We start from the raw sequence: 23,351 nt of genomic DNA, 5'->3' as shown, positions 1-23,351 counted from the left end.
TGGAGAGGGGACGGCAGCGGCGAGGGCCGGGCCGGGGAGCGAGGGCAGGGCGGGCGGGGCCTGCCCCCCCGGCCGGGCGAGGGGCGGGGAAGGGCCGCGGCGGCGGCTCGGTTGAATCGCTCCGCGGCCCCGGCTCCTCCCAGGGGCCGGCGCGGCGGCTGCGGCGGGAGGCCGGGGGCAGCGGGCGCGTGTCCCCCCCCGGTGACAGCGTGGTGCGGCCGGAGCCCCACTCCGCCTCCCGCGGCCGGGGCTGCGCGGCGGTGGCGGCTGCCTCCGTCTCCCCGCGGGGATCCTCTCTCCCCGCTCCTCCTCTTTCTCCTTCTCCCTCTCCCCCCACCTTCACCCCCCGGCTGAGTTCATTCACTGGGATTGGTTTCAAATGACGCCATCGCTTTATTTTTACACCAATGACCTCATCCCAGCAGCTTGAAGTTTACTGACCAGCAAAAAAACTCTTTTTCTCTCGCTCGCTCCCCTCCTTGTGCCTGCCTGCTCTGCCCGTTTGTTTGTAATCGCTTGGGGCTTTCTAGGAGCCGAAAGCTTTAAAAAAAACCCAACAACCCCCCGCCCAAAACCTACCACATACAAAAAAAGCCTCAAACCCCAAAACTTTCTCCCCCCTCCCGAGCTTTTCAGTGCCCACCCCCCCCCGCTCCCCCATCCCCGTCCCCTTTTAATTTTCTCAAGCCATCTTGGGGGGGAAGGAAGGGGGAAGAAGGGGGGGAAGCGCCAAATGTTTCCTTCTTCTCCTCTTCTCTCCCACCTTCACGCTTCCCCCTCCTAAAAAAAGAGACGAATATAGTTTTCATTCTTTACTTTTTTAAAAATTGCTGGTTTGTTTTGTTTTTTTTTTAAATTGAAGAATAAGGAAAAAGAGGCGCTTTCCCAGAGGCTGGAAGGAGACAAAGTTGTTTCAGGCGGCAGCGGCGAGGCTGGTGGCAACAACTTTTATCCCTGCCGAGGGGACAGAGAGGCAGGGGGTGACACAGTAAGTGCCGGGAGGAGAGCAGGGACCCCTGGCACGGGGCCGCCCCGTGAAGCCGGCCCGGGAGGGGGGCGCGGGGCTGGGGGGGCCGCGGCGGGGCCGGGCCGGGCCGGGCTGGGCGGGGAGGGGGAGGAGGGAGGTGAGGGAGAGGCGGGCGGCGGGAGCCCTCCCTCCCTCCTTCCCTCCTCCCGCATGCCCTTCCCCGCCGCCCCCTCACCTCCGGAGGAGCGCGCCCGCAGCGGACAGGTCGCTGCCCCGGCCCGGGCAGGCTCCGGCCGCCTCCGCAGGTGGTAAGGACCGCGGGTGAGAGGGAGGGGGGTACGGTACCGGTACCGGCACCGGCGGGCCGCCCCGCGCTCCCCCTACCTGCTGCGGGGCGGCCGGCACCCTGCCGTCCGCGGTGCCTCCTGCCTCCTCCTCCTCGTCCCTTCCTTTCTCACCTCCCGATATCCACCTGCCTCTCCTGGGGGGTGGGGGGGGGCGCCCTGTGTGCGCGGGAGGGGGCAGCGCGCCGCCGGGGGATGAGCGGGAGCGCCCGGACTCCAGCGCGCCCCGAAACCGGCTGCGGGGGATGCCTGGGGAGGCGGAGGACCCGCTTTGGCGTGCGCGCCTGCCTTGCTAAACTTAGTAAACAGTGCCGGCCCCGAGTAGGCTTCCCCCTGCTTAAAATGGGCGAGGATGCTTTAAAGCCCCGAAAGGCTCCCGGAGAAATGTTGGAAGTTTTGCCTTCAACTTGCAAGACGTTTAAATTGAGGCAGTTGACAAAATGGAGGGCTGTGCCGTGGAGTCCAGGAGTGAAGCAAATTGCAAATCGTTAACCTGGCGTTGCGCTCTCGCCAAGCCGAGCTGCGCGGCGGGCAGCGGGGGGCGGCCTGCCCGGTACCCGCGGCTGCCGTTATCCCGCCCCCCCCGCCGCAGCGGTGGCGGTGAGCAGGGAGTGCGCATCCCTGCGAGCCCGACAAGGTGTATGGGATGTGCCTGCTGCAAAGCCGGACCAATGGTAGGATTTTTCAGCGGCCAAAACCCATTTGGTGACATGTCAGATGGGAAGCTGGTTTGTTGTTGGGTTTTTTTTTTGGTGGTTGGTTGTTGTTTTTTTTTTTTTTTTAGAAAAGCCATGAGAATTTACTTGCTTTTATGGTCGTTTCAGCTGGTTGAAATAGAAAGTCGATCTTTTGATTTTCCTTCGTGTGAAGGGTGTAGTCGTGGCGAGTTGTATTGTCTGACTTATGACTAACTTTTTTTGTTCAAACATTCGGACTATACCCAGCAGAATAAACAGATCTGTGCTAATTTTGAAAGCTAAAAGCAGATTGAACTCTTTCTCCCAGGAGCAACTCCTAAGGATGTGTGTTTGGGTTCTTAAAAGAAAAAAAAAACCCTACCAAAACCCCCAAATGGTTTTGTAATCCTTGCTTTGAGATTTATGCTATTCCTGGCAGCATGCGGTGAGGTAGATACAGAGTTTACAAAGTCACAACTGACCAAACGGGAGTTGGTTTGAGACTCTTGTGTTTTGAGAGGAGGTGGAAAAATAGTAAGTCTTAATTTCTTTTTATGGTCTTCATCCCACTGCCCATTGGAGATTGAGGCCTTCATCACAGTTGTTTATGTTGGTTGTCTGGGGGTTTCTATTTGAATGTGGAGCAAGTATGCAACAGGGGGGTGTACATGTATTTTTAGCTCTAATTTTGAATGACAAAAAGATACATAGAATAGTGATATTCAAAAGTAAATCCTGCATTTACTGAGTATACTTATTAATATTTTTAGGAAGGAAGCTATAAAAAAATGTCTGAGGTGTAATAAATTCTGGTTATTATGCTTGTTTAATACAATAGTGCTTCAGTATATCCTAATACGCAATTTCAAAGTCTCTTTTTAAATGAACAAATAAGTAGAAGCAGCAGAGAAGGTGCCAGTTCCTGTGCTAATTAGAGGTGGTAGCGGCAAAATGCTGTATGGTTTAATAGAAAAGTCCAGAAAGCCCAACCAGGCATTTAAAAATGCAACTTGTTATATAAAGATACAAAAATACATTCCTGCTACTGAAGCTCTGGTTTTGTTAGCTACCTAAGCAGATATAAGGGAACAAAATCACACCAGAAAAACTTTTGTAGAAGAAAGTGAGCTCAATTTGTCTCTATTTCTGTAAAATGCACACTCTTCTTCCAGCAAAGGCAACTAGCCTGGTGCGGATGTTTGTTTTTAGCTAGAATAGCTTCAACTGTCCATAGGAACGGTATCGGCAGAAGCTGTGCAGGAATGTGTTAAATGGATTTCACTAGGAGCTCTGGCTCCTCTGGGGTCCATGCCAGCCCTTAGCCCGTGGGAGGAGTTGTGGTTGTATCTGCCATGTGCCTGTGCACCTTCCTTGGGTGCAAAATGACTGTGCCCCGGTAGTCCTGTGCCTCTATTCACAGCTAGCAGCTGGAGACAGAGTGAGCGAAGTCGTATGGAGTTACTAGAGAGTGGATGGTGGGACGGGCCAGCTGCTCTCCTGCCTTTAAGAGAGATTCATGTAAGCCTTAAGAAGCCCTCAGAGGGCAAATTCAGACTCTTTTCTAGACCTCCGTAAAAAATGCTGAAAAAACAAATGAGCTATTGATTTCTGTTACTTGCATTGGTCTTCATGTGAGCTCTGCTCCAGTGCGTTGTGCGGTAAGAGTTTGCTCAGTCACCTGTCTTTTCAAAGTTCAACACCTTAATCCCCAGACCTATTCAGGAATATTCACTATTTTCAAAATTCAAATCTTCTAAGAAATACAGTAAGCACAGTTGAAGCATTTTTTCCCTCAAGAAAAAATAGGCAGGGTGATAGTTTTCACTTTATAGTATGCCTGTTTAATTTTCTAGGACTTTTTTTTTTCTTCTCTCCCCCCACCCCTTTCCTGTAAGAGCAGTCAGGAAAGCATCATGGATATTCTTCAAGTGCTGACAATCCTTAATAGCCAGATGGCGTAGAGTAGTTACTGTCAAAGGATGAGGTGTGGAAGGATTGGCACATCCCTTCCTTTTTCTTTTTTGCTTTTGTTTCACCCCTAGGAAAAAACATGGGTTTGGCCTGTGAATCCTTTGAATTTGTCTCTACAGATTTGTTGTTAAGCTGATCAAATGACTAAATGTTTCTTGAAATCTTGTATTATTCTGTGCATGGTTGTGTAATGGTACATCCAAGATTATTTAAGAAGAATTATCAAGAAGCTATTTTTCTGGGTAATAGGGAAGTAGCCGTGTCCCTGATGCATCAAATGGTATGTTCACTTTCCCTGCAGTTCCATAAGGATTGCTTCCAGATTTAGCATAGGATTTCTGTAGAATATTTTAAATATCAGTAACTACATATCATATCAATATCGGTAATATTTCTGTGATTTATTTGGTTTCCTCCTTCATAAACAAAGGGTAGCACATCATGCTTTAGGCCTGTCAGTTGCATACGTGGCCTCTACTTTCTGCGTGAATCAAAAGCCATAGGTGATGGGTGGCCTGGTGATGTGTATCAGGATGTCAGCCTGGATTAAAGGCAGTGATTAACTGAAGACTGGGAGTCATTTGCGTGAAGGTGAAACAAACACTGTAACTTCAGGCTACTTCCTAGTTGTTACTTGGGGGACCCTGTCCTCAGGGTTTTCTTTATCACTGGTACAATAGTATTACCATCCTGATGCCAAAGCTGATTGATATGAAACTGGCTCTGGAGCAAGGCTAGAGGCAGAGTGTTGCAGTGTTGCTGCCATCTGAAGATGGCTGTGGGAACAGGGAAGTTTGTATTGCCACTTCTCTCCTTAGTGGGACCTGGTCTTTAGATTGGTATTAGTTTGGCAGCTCTAAATAGGAAATTTCCTTTACAGTTACTCTGTAACTTCCCATAAAACCTGAAGGAAGCCATAAATACACATTAATGGTAAAGTTTGGCATCTTAACCTCAGGTTTTGCAAAGTTTTAATCTGAGCAGTTCTTGGTTTGCTTATGGATGGGGCCTGTTGGCAGCTGTCATGGTCTCCAGTGGAGATGATGTTGACCACCAGTGAATTACTATTCCTCAGCAATCAAAGAAAATCCGTGTCTAGGGTTGTGTGTATGGAGGACGAGAGGGAAGATGGGCATGAGTTCAAGGCCTTGTGTTTCCTTTTGCTGCGCTGTGCGGTCAGCTGCTGAGCCAAGACTGACCTACTCGGAGTTGGCTGTGGGAAGGCTGGCAGCTTTCCATCTTGTGTGCCTATGAAATGCTCCAGCAGATGAAAAAAAAACCAACCCAAATTAATAATTTGGGCAGCCTAGGAAAGAGGGGAAAGAGTGTTGCCTCAGTGATGGGAGGTTTCTTGTGGGGCTACAGGGATGCAGAATCATCTCTCCTGCCATGGACCTTCCATGCTGCTGTTTTTCTGTGCTTGCACTGTCCAAAGCTGTAACATTTATGCTGCATGAGTATATGAAAGTAACTGCTGAAACAAGGTCCTTCTTTGAGAGGTAGTCAGTTATCTCGGCTCTTTCTTGGTCACAATATGAGCCATAAGTGGCCAGTAACTTACACAGCTTCTCTTTACTGTGTTCTTGAAACTAATTTTGCCCTGTGTATTACAAGTTTTCAGCCTGTTTCTCAGAAACTAGGATCAGTTGCTTGCCCAGACCTCTTCAGGTAAATTGGTGGTCTCGTTTGGTTTCAGGCTTAAGTTATAAATTTATGTCAGTTGTTTAGCAAATAAAGATACGTAAATGGATGTGTGAAGAGGCTTCCATTAGTTGAGGATAAATGTATTTTTTTGTCCTCTGTAAGATCTTTCCAGGTGCCATCCAGAGTGATAGTCTGCTAAAATAATATGAAAAATTTTCTTCATAAAATCATAACTGTGTTCCATTATATTAGTTTGGCAGAAAACTATGACACAAAGCTATGATATTGAGACTAAAACAGTGTTAGCAGTTTTCATTGTGCTTCACTTAATTTTGCTTTACTGTAATAATCTATTAATTGAGCCTGTTTGTTGAGTAAATGATAGATCAGTGGCTTGTACAAATACTCTCCTTTTAGACACCCTTACCTGTTTGTCTAATGTTTTTTGTATTACTGAAGGTGTTGTAGTAGACAAAAAAGATGGGTCTGAGTGTGTAATGTAGCAACATGGGAATAAGAAATTTACAGAGAGCATAAAACAAGGAGGACAACAGAGGCTAATTGTATGAAATGCCTTTTATGCACACGTTCTTGAGTTTGAATAACTAGTATGTATTCAGCCTGCTGGATTAGAAGGCTTTGGCTCTGCATGTGTAGCATAGATGTTGCTCTCAAAGTAGGAAAGCATCTCCCCCTGCTCCCCCCCACAGTATTCTGCAGTTCTGGATATAATTGATATGGTACTACGTTCTGCTCCTACTGAACCAGTAGTAAATCATGTTTAAAGGCTGAATAATTCATAATGTTAGGGATATAAACACCACACTTTTAATAGCCTGAGTGTTGTTTTTACTTCTTGATTGCTAGGTGTAAGAATCATTCACTCCAAACTTTAAAGACTCAAATCCCGTGTCAGGACTTGGGTTTCTACCTGCAAGATGGTGCTTGCAGGGGAGTGACTTTCTCAATAGTGCATATTTCACTAAGTTTATACAGTCCCTTCAAGCATGGAAGCCATACATCTGAATAGCAACTTCAAATACATGCAAAGAGTCTGAACGCTTCAGAGGGCTTCTCTCAGTATACAGTCCTGCTACTGAAACAAGCCTTAATTTCAAAGGTGGGTCTTAAGCACCAAGAACATTTGCCTGAAGAACAGGTGTGAGATTGCTTTCCACTCATTGTATTAATGCTATCTGGAATAAGTGTAGCACCTCTCTTTTATACAGTTCCCACAAGTATTTTGTTACAGGTGGGAACCTGCTTAGGTGCTGGGATTTCATTCCTTCTTTCTTCACAAATTATGCTTGGAACTCGTTGTTTCCTCTTGCTTTCCAGCTCTGCTGTCCCTGACTGTTTCATGGAAGTCTGTTCAGACTCTGGTAGACTGGGAGGGAAGAGAGCTGGAGGGGGAAGAGACTTTCTGTTACATGTCTCTCTTCTAACCCCATCATACTCAGAAGTGCCTTTCTAAAATAGTATTTAGATAGGAGCCTCTTTGCTAGGAACACCTGGGGAGCAAACAGAATAAACTTCATCTTGAAATCAACATCTTCAGCAAAGCTTCATAATGCTTTGCCAGTTTTTAAACAAGGACAAAGAACATTCCAGCAAAAAAGTACAGCAGTAATCTTAGTGCATTGGGTTGCCATGTTATTAGGTCAAAATAAGTCTGAAATTACATGCTGGATTGAATTCAGATTAGCAGAAAGCAAATGGTGTCACCATTTAGTAGGGCTCCCACTGTCTATCCCAAGACCCTGGGTGCAAGGCAGGTGTGCTCCAAACTGAGGCTGGGCTGTGAACATTTCTCTTCCTGTAGTCTGGAGTTTTGTGTTGATGGCAAGTGGCTTCTCATAGCAAGAGAACCAGTACCACCTTCCCCTTTCTCCCAGGCTGCTACTGTGTCGTTTCAATTTCCTGAAAGCTCCCGCGTTTTACGCAGCAAGTGCTCTGAAGCCTTACTGAAGAGGGGTAATCAACAGTGACTGGTCTGTAGGTTCATAGTCCCGTACCTCAGGAAGACATGGCAGCTGAAGGGAAATGGGCACTATCTTTATGAGAGCTGGCAAATGCCATGTTCTTTTAGCTAGTAGGAGACTTATTTAGGGCATACCTAGACAAACTAATAAAGCTGTTTGTAATTTCCTCTGCTACCTTGTTTGTTGCTCATCATCTCCCTTTTTTCTTTCGGTTTGTGGTTTTTCTTGCTTGTAACTTTTCATCTGAATATATATGATGATGTATTTTTCCTGGTCAGTGGAGTGAGTTCGCTTGTCCAGCAGGTGAAAATCCCTGACTTCTCATGGTTGACATGTTTGTCAGCTACTCAGTCCTCTCTTCTGCTTGTTAGGTGATCCACATTTGGATACCATCCAGCTGACAAAGCTTGTTTCCTCATTGTGGCTCACTTCACCTGTCTGCTTTAATTTCCAGGTAGACCCATTTGAAGATGCCTGAAAAATCTGTTTATCCAGCACGGACTTGAATGTATGAGTAGCCCATTTGTTGCCTGTTTCCTTTCAAAATATTACTGAAAGAGTTAACTCCTTCAAGTATAAAATGGATGAAAAAGAATAGCAACACAAGTGTAAATCTCCAAGATACTAGTCAAGAAAGTGTAAAAATACTAACTAATACTAATGCTGCCATTGCACATTTTTCCAAGATGCGCTTCCCAGGAAGAGACCCACATCCTTCTGCCCCCTCAAATTTACAGGAATTGAATCTTTTTCTCCAACTGAGGCTTGCATGACTTGCCAAATCTCCTGCAGGTGTGACCTGTTCTGGAAAGAGGAAATACGTAGTGTCTTTTTTCCCCCCTGCTGCCTCATGTATGGTTAAACCTATAGAAAGCTGTGGAGGAAGCTCAAGCATGCTGTTCCTCTGACAGCCTTCTGCAAATACAAGCTATTAATGACCATTGCCTTTCATGGGCAAAAACAGTACTGGCAATGCCTTTGTGCACTTTATTTAATGGCATAACAAGCAAGCACATTAGCTATTTTTATTCAAATGTCCAGACATAAGCCAGTATGGCAAAGTGGCTATGAAATGTCTGCATAGCTAAGTGAAAATACAGCTGCTGTTTAACACTAAATCTTTTCCTTTTAGTTACAGGATTTTGAGAGGGTTCAACCAGTGATCATCTAATAGTTCTTATTGAGCTGCAGTGAGGATTTTCAAGATTTTGCATTAAAATAGGCAGAATGTTCTTTTCAGTCACTGACTTTGTGTACTGTTTCAGTCAATGATAAGGAGGTAATGCAGCAGGAGAGGTGGGTGGGTGGGGGGACTGATTCAGGTAAAAGGTTCAGGTCTTGTCCTTTTCAGGAAACTTTAGGACTATCAGTTTGTATGTGCTGCTTAGTGACAGGCACACAAAAAAGGCTGAATGCAGTGACACTATTAACAAATGCTAGCTTAAGGAGACACAGTGTTTGTTTTGGGAATTTTTAAAGTCTGCCAAGTCCTTCAGTGGTGGCTTTTCCTCTTATTTTCTTTTTTTTTTTTTTCCTTTCCCTCTTTTCCTTGAAGAGGCTGTCTACCTTGGCAGAAAAATGGCTTTTATGGCTTGATGAATAATTTAAAAAAAAATAATTCAAGATGGTGTTGATGATTTAAGTCTTTATGGATTAACTTGGGAGGGATGTTGAGCATTTAACTCTGTGTGTGTGTGTACATGCTCAGCTGTGGTGGCTTGACCCTGGCTGTATGTCAGGTGCCCACCAAAGCTGCTCTATCACTCCCCTCCTCAACTGGACAGGGGAGGGAAAATGTAACAAAAGGCTTATGGGTCGAGATAAGGAGAAGGAGAGAAATTACCATCACAGGCAAAACAGACCTGGGGAAATAAGCTTAATTTATTACCAATCAAATTGGAGTAGGATAGTGAGAAATAGAAACTAAAGCCTAAACCACCTTCCCTCCACCGCTCCCTTGTTCCTCGGCTTAACTTCACTCCCAATTTCTCTACCTCATCCCCCAAGTGGCGCAGGCGGACGGGGAATGGGGGTTACAGTCAGTTCATCACACGCTGTTTCTGCTGCTCCTTCCTCCTCACACTTTGCCCCTGCTCCAGCATGGGGTCCCTCCCCTGGCAGACAGTCCTCCATGAACTTTTCCAATATATGAGTCCTTCCCACAGGCCACAGTTCTCCATGAACTGCTTCAGTGTCAGTCCTTTCCATGGGGTGCAATCCTTCAGGAGCAGACTGCTCTAGCATGGGTTCCCCGTGGGGTCACAAGTTCTGCCAGCAAACCTGCTCCAGCATGGGCTTCCCACTGGGTCACAGCCTCTTTTAGATGCATCTGCTTGCTCCGGTGTGGAGTCCCTCATGGGCTGCAGGTGGATATCTTCTCCACCATGGACCTCCATGGGCTGCAGAGGCACAGCCAGCCTCACCATGGTTTTCACCATGGGCTGCAGAGGAATCTCTGCTCTTGTGCTTGGAGCACCTCCTGCCTCCTGCACTGACCCGGGTGGCTGCAGAGTTTTTGCTCTCACGTTCTCACTCCTCTCTGCTGCTGCAAATGTTGTGCAGATTTCTGCCCCCCCCACCTTCTTAAATATGTTCTCTCCAGGGTGCTACCGCCGTTGCTGTTGGGCTCAGCTTTGTCCAGTGCTGGGTCCATCTTGGAGCTGGCTGGCATTGGCTCTGTCTGACATGGGGGAAGCTCCTAGCAGCTTTTCACAGAAGCACCCCTGTAGCTCCCCCCTGCTGCCAAAACGTTGCTACGCAAACCCACTATGTGAGCAAATAGTTATAACTCAGTATTGGCATGCATGGTCTCCGGTTCAGTTTTGGTTTTAAACAAAACCCCACAAAACCCCAAAACTTTAAAAATATGATAGAGGTCTGAAGGAAAAAAAAATTAAACCCCCTACTTAATATTATGCCTGGAACATGCCTGATACTGGAGTAGGTATCCAGTAGTAGCACATTTTTATGTATCTTTGCTTAACTAAATAACAAAGGACACTTAGAAAAATCTTCCTGTTACATCCACCAAAGTAAGGCGTTTCTACTGGGTGCTTGATGTTTGTCCCAACTGGTGATACTGCTTTTCAGTACAGTCAAACTATTCTTACTTAGCTGTTTATCACTTATTTAGCTGTTTTTTTCTGTTTATGTTGGCAAAGTGAGGATCTACAACTGTAACTTCCTCCTTGAAAGGTCTCTTCCTTTCAAATGTCAATTGTTATACATCAAAGCACAGCTGGACAAGTCTACCTATTGGTAGAAAATAGCATTACTTTTTTTTGGATAGGTGGAATGGGGTAGGCATCAAGTAAGTCAGCTGCTTTCAGACATGATGAAGGTAAAGTAATTAAACTCAACATATAACCACACCTTTCAGCTTCTCCACCAGCAGTAAAATAGACTTCTTTGAATTCAGAATTCTGCAGAATTTGTTCTGATTTATGTTTAAATGGTTAACTTGAAATGCAGCACTGTCTCCTGATGTCTGTGGACAGAGCTGTGATCCTTCTGCTTTTACTCAAAATGGGGTTAAATTGAAATACAGTGGAAAAATATTTAGGCTTATCACTTTCTGGAGCTGAAGTTTCAAATGGTATTTCCAGTTTCAAAAGTTGTGTGGTATTAGGGTCAACTTCTGTCATTGTGAAAATACTAGAAAAGGGAGACATACGTAAGGAGCAGAACTGGAGAGAGAGAAAGAACAGGGAATAATGAAGAAGAAGAGGTATTGATCAGATGTTGGAAAAATATACCTGTATGAGCTAAACAAAGGGGAAAAAGAAGAAGAAAGTAGAGTCAACAGACACAAAAGATATTTTTAAAAAGGAATAAAGAAGTTCTGCATTAGTTGCGCATAAAAATGAGCCTTCTAAACCACAGAAAACATAGTTCTAATGTGACAACAGGATAAAATTGTTCCACTTTGGCTAGTAATACTAAGCTTGTAGTAGTAGATAACAAAGGAGTTATTTCCTGTGCATATGAGGAAAAGCCATTTGACAGGCTCTCTAAATGAAGTCTAACGACAAGTTGTAGGAAGTACAGGGAAAAGGTGTACCTTCTAGTAGGTTCATAGTAGTAAGTACTACTTGTGCATCTAGAAAATATCTTCTGAAGACTGTTAAACATTAATGACTTGTGTGTTTTGCCTTTCTGAATCTGTATTTGGTTTATAATTCATGTAACTGAAGATACCTATTAAAAACTAGAAATGCTGTATTGAAACATGCGATGCTGTTGAGAGAATAATATTGTGTGGGTTTGTGTATTTGATTTTTATCGCTAGGCATTTGCAAATATTTAAGAATGAGTTAATTTCAAAACATTGCACTATAGGCCATATCTTCATGTTGGAAATTTGTAAGGTTCAGAGACTTAAGCTTCAAACAGCATGCTTCTGAGTCCACATATGTCTTCCAGTGCAACTGAAGTGGTGGGAAGGAGGGGGGTAAATGATCTGTCTAAATACTTCTGTGTTGTGAGTTGCTATTTTTCTTCATGGTGTTAGTAATTTATTGATGGCTTTTTTAAAATCTGCTATATAAGTAGTTATTCTAGATGGAAGAGAAGCTTTTATTTTGATTTTTTTTTTTAAGTTGGCAAATTTTGTGTTTGCTTCTAGAATATGCCCTGTTCAAGAGGCTGATGTCCTCTAACTACGTTGCAGGTACAAATGTAGTAGCTTCCCCAGGCCCTTGCTGTTTGTCTTCTAACATTTTTGGGTTACTTGATATGCTGCTCTTGGTGTGAGTGCTTTGTAAGTACAACTAGTCAGTACCACAAGGAGCTTTAACCTAAGTACACAAAGAAGAACAGTAGTCTAAAGGCTATTGACAAAGTGTCTTTTTCCAGCTGTGCTAGTAGAAAAGGTTACGAGTCCAGCTGCTTGACACAGCCCCTCTGCCTCTAGCTGCTGCCCTAACTCTGCTGCTTAGAGTAGTTTTTATGACTGTTCATCCTTCGCTTGAGGTCAAGCCAGAGAATGAACTCACAAGTAGCCTGTTCTGCTGTTTGAGCTAACCTGTTTGTGTTTGAAGCAGACCAGAAATCCCTTGTGCTGTTTGCTCCGTAAGCTCTAGGTGGTTGTTTGCTCCGTGCCAACCTTACATTACCTGCCTTTTTGACACATAGACAAACCTCAGAAGTAAGATATTCTATAGACTATCCTCTCCTTTCTTCTGCATTCTGCCCAACTTGCTATTACCCTTCTTGTCCAAAAGAAACAGGTTCATTAGCAGTAAAAACGAAACGGGAAAACATTAGTGTGGATTCACTGAAACTGGTAGAGCACTCTCAAGTTAGTACAACGCAGCGTACATTTCTATGACAGGTAACGCCAAATGCTCACAAGTACTGTGATTCTTTTCTTGTCTTCCCAGCCACCATCACTGCAAAGTCACTCCTTTAATGGCTCTGAAGATCCCACAGTGAGCTAGAGCCAGGAACCAGAAATGGCTGAAAATTGTTTGGATGTGGTTTATTTATGTGTTTGTTTATTCAGCTTGTTTGTATGGTTAGTTTGTGACTGATTTAGCAATTTGAGTCGGCTCACTGAATTAACATGTGAGCTGGCTTGAGGGACATGGTCGGTGTCTGGTAGCCCTGACCTAGTTTGTTTTAGGCTGGTGTGGAGTGTACCCCCTCAGGCTGCCCTGCTGGTTGGGTGCTTGCTGTGTGTGAAGCTCTGAAACAGCAGTTCTTGGAGAAGCCAGAAGTATGATGGGCTCTGCCTCCTGTTCACATGTCTGCCTGTTGAGGGGGTAGGAATGAGCTTCGTGGTTTGGTAGCCAGGCATGCGGCAGCAAAAGAATTCCCTCTTGTCCCAGAGACCTGTCTTTTGCCCTTGTTTGGGGGTTTCCTATGCACTTGACCCACAAGCCAAGTCTTGAGTTGGAGTTGCCTGTGTCCTTCAGTGCAGGTAAGCCTGTTTTTTCCATCATTTTCCAGATGAAGGGAATCACTGAAACTCAGAGGAACTCCTTTTCAAGTTCATCTTCTGCAGAGGCAGCAAGAAGTGTATTCATTGTGTGGATTTACCCACTGGACACTAAGGCTGGAACCATCAATTCAAGCTAAAAAATTGCTTGCTTCTTTGTTTGCTGCTATGTATTCACATTGGGCTTGCCTTGGCTTCCCAGAGCTCCAGGAGCTTTGTGCTCCATTGGAAGCTGTTGGTTGTCTGCCACCTGACAAGTTTAGAGCTTGAGTTTCTGTCAGGATGCTTTTTCTTTTAAACAGTGGCAGGACATATACATAGTGTGTGTGTGTTTGTGTTTTTCTATACATACACCCACGCAGAAACTATGTATCTATAAATACGTGAACATACACGTGTGTATATATACATGCATACCCTGTCCAAAGCAGCTTACATCTTATAATGCTTTCATTCAAAGTGATTTCTTAATGTTTTATATGATAAGAAAAGCAATTAATTAGCAAAGTGAAACAGCCTTGCAGATAAGCCTTCTTGAGCTCTGTCGAAGTATAATGAATTGAGAAGATCTGAGTACCTGGTCTTCATGGAACACTTTGTATGTAGTTTTAGTGGTTATCACTATCTGAAGTAAGCAGATAAATTTTGTGCATTTGGTAGCTTATGGTGTATCTGTTTGAATATACCTGTGATTTCTGATCATTACTTGGTCTTTCAAAGGAAATTGAAATGAAAACCTCATCTCTTTCTAATGAAAGCTTGGAAGCATTTCTTTTATATCTTATTTGGTAAAATGAAAAATCTCTGTTCTGCTTTGAGAATGGATGACTAGTAATGTCTATTTATTTTTTTACCGTCTGATTTTTTTCCCCTTTTTCTGCTTATATTTATTTAAATGATACTAGTGCCTTCAGAGTTGTCAAATGAAACTCTCATTTTCCTTGCTTGTTAATTGCTTGTGTCATCTCTGCCCGCTGCTCTGGGGGAGGTGTTGATTAAACCTACAGCTCAATTTAGTACTCACATTCCTCTTCAGCAGGTGTTTCTGACTTGTTTTTAATCATAACACTGGTTTTTTGTACACTTTCAATCTCAAAATGATTTGGGTTTTTGGAGTGTTCTTTACATTTAATTTGAGTAATTAGTATGCTGATACCAGCATCATCTTCTTGGGGGGCTGCCTAGAGTAAAAGGGTTCTGCTGGTTCAGCTGGAGCTCTGCAGAGCTCCTGTTGCTTGCTGTATGGCTGCTTGCAATGTCATCCACATTGGAAGAGGTAGTGTTGGAGGAGATCGTGTATAGGGCAGATGGGAATCCAGAGCATCCTGCTGATGAAATTGCTGTCCCTACATCATGTCAGTGCTAGTCTTGTTACTGGTGGCATTCTGTTACCTGAGGGCTTTTGTCATTTAAGGAAGAGACTTTTTTTTTTTTTTTTCCTTCTATTTTCCCCCTCCCCAGACCATGCAGACTGAGTTCTGCTGACTTGTGTCAAATTTGCATGTGGGTTTGTGCAAACAAGTAAACTCAAGTAGCCTGTCTGTTGACACAGCTCTGCCATTCAGGTGCAAAGCTAAAGAATAAACCTAAAAATTAGTTAATTTCCAGTAACTTTGTCCAATATTGTTTCTGTCAATAGAGACAACAATTTGTCTCCCCCCCCGAGTGTTTTTTCCATCTTCTCAATGGTGGAGTCTGTGCATGTGGTTGTAAATACTATGTTTATCTTAAATTTTAGATTCTTTGGAATTTCTTGTTATAAACTACAAAATGGACTTTCTAGTAAATCTACATAAAGTTCCTTGAAAAAATTGAGTTGACATCCTCAAAGACGCATGGGCAAATATAGTGGTGGGTTTGGGTCATGGAGAAGGGTTGTTTGGCATCCTCCCTCATTTCTTGCCTTATGCTCCTTTATGTCTATTGTCAGGTCTGCCAGAGGTTCTGGGTGGAAAATTTTAAATAAGTTTTTCTAGTACTGAAGTTCACTGATCTTTGCTTTTTTGTGGTGGTTTTTTCCCTCTTTTTCTGTCCCCTATGGCGTGTTTTACAAACACTTTGTACCTATGCTAGAATAGCTGGCTTTAATGAGCATTACGTATTTCTGTTTTCTGCTCAGCCCTTGCATTCTTTAATTCCCTCATAAATCTTGAAGACATAGTGACTTACTGTTAGTTTTTTTTTTTTTTCTTTTCTTCTTTTGATATGTCAGTCCTTACAGCAGATCATCTTAGTCCATCTCGAACTTATCTTTTGCCAGTATCCTGTGTGTGGGAGGCTCTTGCAAAGAAACCTATTTTTGCTTTCTCAGCTATTATTATCTAGTTGCTAGTATCAAATTTAATTACACCCTTCCATTTTTGTGTGCCAGGACTTATGATTTTTATTATTGTTTTGATACTTTTTCCAATTTGATACTCTTTGCTCTTCTAAACCTTTTTTTTTTTTTTCTCCTGTCTGCTGTCACTTATGCTGCTTTCTGTTTCTTTACCCAGGCTTGGATTCACATTTTTCTGGGATATGCTCATTTGGCCTGTGTAACCTCATGAAAATGTTGCCATTTGAACATAATGACTCTTTTCTTCCCTGGCTTCCTGTTCCCTTTCCTTGTGAAGTGGTATGTATACCTTCCGCAACTTTCAGACTCAGCTGGGAGCTAAACATGCAGCTTTTAATTTCCTCTCTCTTCTTGAATTGAGGATCTTGTGGACCGGTGTTGTTTTCATCACCACTTCTGAAACATAACGGCGTGGTACTAGTTTTGGTAGGATTCCTTCCATGAGTGTGATGAACTCGTTTGTGTTGTGGCCATTGTCATTTAGCAGTGAGCTAATGCAAACAGAGAACTGGCTTGCTGACAGCACTAAGCTCACTCAAGTGAGGAGCAGATGAAAAGCTTAGTTTCTTATTTCCAGGTAAAGAACAAGCACGGAATGGGAAATATCCCATGGCATGTCCTGCTGTGGTTCAAAGGCTAAATTCAAATGTAGATTCTCCTTCAAATTAAATTCCTCTTGCGTTTGGCATCGTATTCCCCTTTCTTCTCTAAACAGAACTGACTTTCCCCCCTCTTCCACAGTAACTGTGTGATTCCTTGTTTAGTTTGCAAGAGCTCTGATGTTTTCCTGAATTAAAGATGCCAGTGTTTTAGTGATTTCTTTCTCCTTCCTGTATTTGCTGCCCTCCTCCCAACACCTACATACAGACTGTTTTGGGGGTTTATTTGTTTTTATTGTCCCCTAGGAAAAGACTTTTCCTCATCACTCTTCATGGCAACTTGTGGTTCCTCATATACAAGGTGCTTCAGTTGACTTCAGATGTAATGCCAGTGCCATTTTACCAACTGAAGGAGTAAGGAAGGCTGGACCGATAGTATAGTGTGCTCTCTGCTTCGGTAACAGCTGTCTTCCCTTCATATGGGAGTGTGATTCTCTAAATTCCTTCCTGATAGGTTTCCATTTTGAAATACATTCTGTCTAGAATGACATGGCATATCTGCAAGCATAAAATTGTTATGAAACACTAAGCACAGAGAACTTGTTATCAAAATACTTGTTCCTTCATTTTTTTTGGTTAAGGTCACTGTTGTGAAATGGAATGATTAAGAAGTATTACTCCAGAAATAGAGAAAAGGTATTGGTGATTGCATCTTTTTTCTGCAAAAACCAGTGCTGTCTTGAGACCCAGTTACTCAAAACCAAGTTGTAATGAAAATATACTAAAATCTTCAGCTTTAGCTTGGTTGTATCAAATACTTGGTAGAACTCCAAAGTGGTAAATAACTCAGTTATTTTCTTTTTGGAGTCCTAATCTTGTTTGCTTTGGCATCTAAAACCAAAGTCGCAGCTTATTTTTACTTAATACACACTTTTTTTAGAGTATCCCTTCCATGCAGTAATGCAGATATTTATTACAGAACTCAGGAGGCCGTTCACGGACCGTGGACTGTGCTGTGTTTGGTGGTCCCAGAGGCGGAGAGGAGTGTTGTTTCACCTAGGCAATTCTGGTTGGCATAATCATCTTAGTACTGATGCCAAAGTCCTTGTAGACTTTGTGGCAAAGTAGTGAGGTGTTGAGGCAGTGTTGGGAAGGAGTGTGAGATGGGTGAGGGTCTCATACTCTCTCCTATGGCTTAAGAAGAAAATAAAGATGGATCTGGTCAAAGGAGCAGGTCTGGAAAAGTACATTTGCTGCAGTGTTCTGCGTAGGTGTGAGCAGCATAGTCAAGGCCAAAGGAAATGCTACTGTGCTACCAGCTAAAAGACATCATGTGCCTAGGTGAGTGTTTTTCGTCCATCTATGTTGTTTAAATTCTCTTAATATCAAGTGGAAAAATGGGCAGGGTACAACTCTAGCTTCTCTGCGGAGAAATCCTTCATGAGATGAAGTAAGTTGATGGGAAGGGGGAGTGCAAAAGGGGACCCTCTTGGCTGTAGCAGATTTTTTAGTTCCTTCAGGAGGGTACTAGAAATTACTTAAACATGCAATGACTTGATTTGTAGGTGAAGCCATTAGCTTGTGATGCATTTTTCTAGATTGGCCATCAGTTAATTGTGTTTTCTTTCTGTCACTTTTTATTGCAATGTGTGGTGGTTAAAATTCAGAAGAAATCGTAGTAACATCGTAAGTTGCATGTCTTTTCTATTACTTCTGTTAACAGCAAGAATTTATTTTTGTTGATGGCTGCTAACAGTTGGCATGCGTAAGATGACATCTTCGAAGTAAGTCTTAAGCAAACAAAACCACCTTTCTTCTGTAACTTCTGGTGTTAATTCCTGTCTTTCTGCTTTTTCTCTTGAGACTGTGTTACAAGCAGTGGTTGTTTCTTTCATGTATGATTAGGTTTGCTATGGAGGTTTTAACACAGCTAAGTTTTAAGACAGCAGTCTAAGACCAGGTTAGGTGTCAAAGTGATGGGTTTACACATGGTGGTTCCTGACCATCCCCAAAACATAGTTCATGTAGACTTGTTTCTGATCCAGGAGGACATATCCCTTTGACCACCGTTGTTACTGTGTTCTCTGTGATCTTGGTGAAGTGCTACACATGAACTTTGTGAAGTAGTGCATGTGTGTTAAATTGAGATTTGCTTTCAGACCTTTCAGGGTGTTTGTTTGTTTGGGGTGTTTTTTTAGGAAGCTCAAAGCCACAACAAATTGGCAGGTTTTCTGATTGCATTTTCAGATCTGGCTGTCTTTAAAAGGCCCATCAGGTGCTAATACGTAATGCTGGGTTTTCAGTGTACTGTTTGTATAGGATGCTACAAATTCATGTATCACTCTTAGTGTGGCTGTCAACCTCAAACAGTTTAGCTATGTTATAGTTTTATAATGGATTAAGTAAATTTTCTCTGGATTCAAAAATTTAAATCGAAATGCAGTTGATCATGATGATAATATAAATATGGTAACAAAATTACAAGACCTTCCGCTTAATCTCTTGTTCTTTATGACTTACTTGAAACCTGTAAAGCATAACAGGTCACCTGGAGTTGCTCTTCTCCTTCAAAATTATTTAACTTTAAGGTTTTCTTAATTGTGAGATAATCGGAAGATGCCTATCTCAGTAAACCTGATGGCAGTGTTACCTCCAGGCTCTTTGCACATTGGCTGCTCTCCTTGTGATGTTCTGAATGCTTCTGCCGTGGTGGATGCAACACACCATTCCTGCTTGGGGCATCAGTAGTCTAGAGATGGATTTTGCAAGTTTGTCTGTGTCTGAAGCTATTGGCAATCTAATTGCTGGATTCAGACGTGGAACTTGCTCCTTACAAAAGCTTTCTTGTGAGTAAACCTGAATACATTTTAATGTCTGAAAAGAGCAAGGGTGGGTGGGGTATCATGGGAATTGCCTTTAGCCTTGCTAGATGGATAGACAGTCTGTGAAAGGCCCCAGGAGGATTTGATTGTGCCTTTAAAAATACTAAAAGAAGGTACTGATATTTAGATTCTTAGTTAGTCTGGTCTTCTGTGATCATTTATTCCTAAAAAGAAACATGAATTCTAAGTCAGTAAATCATTTACTTGATGTCAGTTGTTCACCAAAAGAATGTTGGTTATGACTATGGTTTTGTCAAAATCAACAAGTGCTAAAAGATACTTACCTGGGCTATTCAGTGGCTTGTCTGGAAGCCACTGTTTTAAGTCATGGCAGTTACATACAGCAGTAGGTGCAAAATGCAGTGAAGGAGTGGGCCATTTTATTGCACATCTCTATCTTTGTTGAGTGGTGATAGTGCAAGTGTGTTTTTCAGATGTGCTTCTTGGAGCTGGTGAGCTTTGTCTGTTCGCTCCTTTCAGAAGAAACACCTCTAATGCCTTTAAGTAGCTAATGCAGAAAAGGACCATGCTTTTCTGTGGTTACAAGCTCAGGTGCTGGTAGTAAAGGTATTTCCATGGGTAGGCAAGGAAGGCAAGTGATGTTCCTGGGTAGATCTGTACCACTTAAATTGCTGTCTGGAGTGGGGCAGTTTTCCTTGGGAGTCCTCTTTGCATTTATGAGGGCCAAGTACAGCAAGAAAAATTTTCTTCCCTGCTGTTTTCCTCATTCCAACGTACCTGAAGCAGAGAAACCATCGCTCCAAAGTTGTCATTAAGCTTCCTAAGAATACTTTTATTAATTGTAATTGTCTGTACAGTATAGTTTGACAAGATTAACAAAGCAGGGAGAGTACTTCCTACTGTTAGGCTTAAAGTTTTTCTTTTAATGACAAAGTTCTTTGGATTTGGCATGGTCTGTCTGCTGCAAGCTTCTGAATTGCAAACAGCAATGACCTGGCAAGCAGCACAGCACTGGTAAGAGGATATTTGGGCCAAGGACTCATAGCCAAGCTCTTCCCTTTTTGCATAACATTTTCTTTAATGGGAATGCAAAGCAGATGGGATCGTGGGTAAATAATTACTCCTCAGTTGAGTGAGTACCACCCTGAGGAAGGTGCTTATGTAAGGAATATCCCTGTTGTGCCATGTAAGAACAAGGACGCTGTGCTGAGACTGTGTGAGCAATCATCATGCTGGTGCTTTCTCATATTTGACTCTACAGACTTGTGCTGAAAGGAGTCATTAACTTAAATTTTACCTTAAATACACCAAAAAACTATGGCAACCTAGCACAAGGGGCAACAGTGCCCTTTGAACTGTGCCAGGGGCTTTGGATCTTTAGACCCAGGCAGCAGGCACCTTCTGTTAGTACCAGTGGAGCAGGAGTTCTTCATGGACAAGTCCCCCTTTCCCATCCAGGCGCCTGCTTTGTTTAAAGCCAAAGGTATATCAGCTCCTGGGGACAGCTGTAGATTTTATGGATCAATAGTGTGTGGCTGGGTTCATCTTTTTGGGGCACTAATGTATTTTTCCTCTTCTTCAGTTATTCCAGCATACTTCTAACTCAGTTCTGTATACAGACTGTGCCTGCTGTCTGCAACAACTTCTCTGTGCTGGTGGTGAGATTATTTTCCATTCCTTATGCTATCTGTATGTCTGAGCTGAAGTCATAACACAAGCTTAAAAGATTGCCTTCTTGCTCTGATGTTTGGTACTGTAATGGCACATGGTTCTGCCTGCAATTGCAGAACAAATTATTCTGGATACGGCAGTGAGGGTGACAGTGCAGCTTGAGATCCTCAGCCTAGTCCATCTGCCCTATACTATGGAGTGCCGTGGGGAAAGTATTTAGCCTGGGTATGGAAAGCTCTGTAGCCATGTCATGGGGAGATTCTGCAGAAATAACCCTTCTTTATATCAAGTCTAGTTTAAGCACTGATTTGATTTGGTTTGATTCAGAGTTAGCTCGTGAGTCTTAGAGTTACGCATCTCCTGCACAGTGTCTGTCCCTGCATCGAAGCATGCATGGAATATCAGGAGAATTTAGCTGCCAAACGCATTAAAAAAAAATAAAAATCCCTGCAGCATCTTGTTTTTTGACTGAAGTTCAGACATATGGCCGTAGGCATACCAATAGGCATACCTTTGATGCCAGGTGGTCTGCCTGCCAAACTTAAAGCTGGTTCTCAAGATCTTATGTGGTTATGCTTTCAACAGAGTGCCAGCAAGCAGAACCTTGCAAAGCTGTACTTTGAGCTGATGGTGAGAACAAGATTAGGAAGAATGCTTTAGTCCTGGATAGGCGTTGTAGCTACAAGTAGACTAGATAAATTTTCTTCTAGATCTAAGCCATAGTGTTTTATTTATTTTGCCTGCTCCAAAGCATAAGATAAATTAAAATTTAGATGTTCTAAAAAATTATTTGGATTTGTGCTTGATTTTACGCAGCTCCCAGGTTATGAATCGTTTGATTTTGGACGTGCGCCCTAGGCATTTACTGTTCTAGCTTGAGCCTTTTGGTGTGGCTGCAGAGGAGGAAGCCTGAAGGGGGTGGGAGGAGTGCTTCTCCTTCCCCGCTTTCCTGGTGACCTCCGCTTCTGTGGTTGCGTTCAACTCTTTTCCTGCACATTTTGACCTGTGCTATAATCCTATCAGGGAGGGCAGTTGCAGTCAGGGATGAAGTCTTTTCTGGAAAAGATTTCTTGCCTAGGTCTGCACATCTGAAACACTTTTCGCATTCGTTGGCAGAAATCGGCTTCTCTCAGGTGTGTTTTTGCCATGACTTCTAGTACTCCATTGCCATGATATCTAGTACTCCACCAGGGTCAGTCCTTTCATGCCACTCAGAGATCCCGTGGAGAGCCTAGCTGCATACACCACTGTAGGTGGCAAACTAGCTACATAACTTTTCTTTGCAATCCAAATAAAATTAAAAACCAAAGGAGAGAGCCCCAGGTAACAAACACATCAGCTACATCTATCACTGTCATGACTTTGTGAAGGCAAATATGTCTAATCTCACCTGCTGTCTTTGTCACTGATACCTTTAAATCAATTTGGAACTGAAGGAAAAGAAAATTTGTTTTACTTTAAAAGGGCTAAATTATCATCTCCTCATAGCATTGTAGAATGAAACTTCTAGTTCTATAATTTTGAGTAATGCAGTACGGTTTTAGTTGTAGCTGGAAATTGTCCAAGTTTTTCAGTAATCTGAAAAGTACTTTTAAGGAAACTATAATTTTTGTATGTGGTTGTGTTTTGTTTTGTTATGTAGTGGGTTTTGGTTTGGGGTTGGGTTTTTTTGGTTGGTTCCCCTCCCCCCCCCAAAAAAAAAAAAACCCAAAAAAACCCCAAGTACAAACTTCAGACAGGGTGTAAGAAAGGTTTTTAAAGGAGGGTTTTTTTTGCGTGATGTTCCCTGCCCTCGCCCTCCCCGAGTTTAAACTCATTAGTTTGGGGAAGACAGGCAAGGTTTCAAGAACACAAACCCCACTTAAAACTTTAAACAAAAGCAGCTAATATAAAGCTAAATCTAGGTCAAGTTTGAGTTAATCATAATAAACAATTTGATAATCCAGAGAAGTTTGTTTATGGGAAAAATGTACCACGAATCTAGTAACTCCGTGATGACTCCAGGATTTTCTTGTTTTGGTATTAACTCCAAGAATTTGGGGAATGGGTATCTTTTAGGTTTCTTTCTGTCTTTTATCACACATTTTCAGTGGTGTGTCTTCAGCCAGACAGTTTCCATGAGGAATATGATTCATTGGGTAATTTATGACATACTTCGGGATGTGCTTTGGACTTCTTATTTTCCTGTTTGGGAAGAGGGACAGGCTGGATGTGGAGATGTTTTGGAAGCCTTAGCTTTGTTTCTGTGTCACAGTTTGGTTCTGTTTCATGTCTGTGTATGTGAGGAAGGGCTTGTGCATTCTGGAGTTCATGCCCTCCCTCTTCTTATCGCTCCACATTAACTGGTCTGATAAAAGATGTCACCTCTCCCTGCAAG

General features: G+C 43.0%; 1 protein-coding gene across 11 annotated transcripts in view; it reads left to right on the top strand.

The window, feature by feature from the left end:
* Positions 1-716: 716 nt before the first annotated feature.
* The window catches only part of DUSP16 (dual specificity phosphatase 16), a 70,337-nt gene continuing 47,702 nt past the window's right edge, over positions 717-23,351 (top strand). For 4 of the 11 annotated variants that reach the window (XM_037390010.1, XM_037390000.1, XM_037390009.1 and 1 more), the window contains exon 1: positions 1,181-1,275. The gene's annotated coding sequence lies outside the window, so the exon portion shown is untranslated. Of the gene's footprint in view, positions 989-1,180; positions 1,276-1,930; positions 1,986-13,486; positions 13,506-16,018; positions 16,141-23,351 lie in introns of those variants that run through there. The other 7 variants (XM_037390001.1, XM_037390002.1, XM_037390011.1 and 4 more) reach the window with 7 other exon arrangements.

The sequence above is a fragment of the Falco rusticolus genome, chromosome 5 (genome assembly GCF_015220075.1).
Source record: "Falco rusticolus isolate bFalRus1 chromosome 5, bFalRus1.pri, whole genome shotgun sequence".
Lineage (NCBI taxonomy): Eukaryota > Metazoa > Chordata > Aves > Falconiformes > Falconidae > Falco > Falco rusticolus.
The sequence above is the reverse complement of the archived record's forward strand: the minus strand, read 5'-3'. Positions and strand labels throughout refer to the sequence as shown.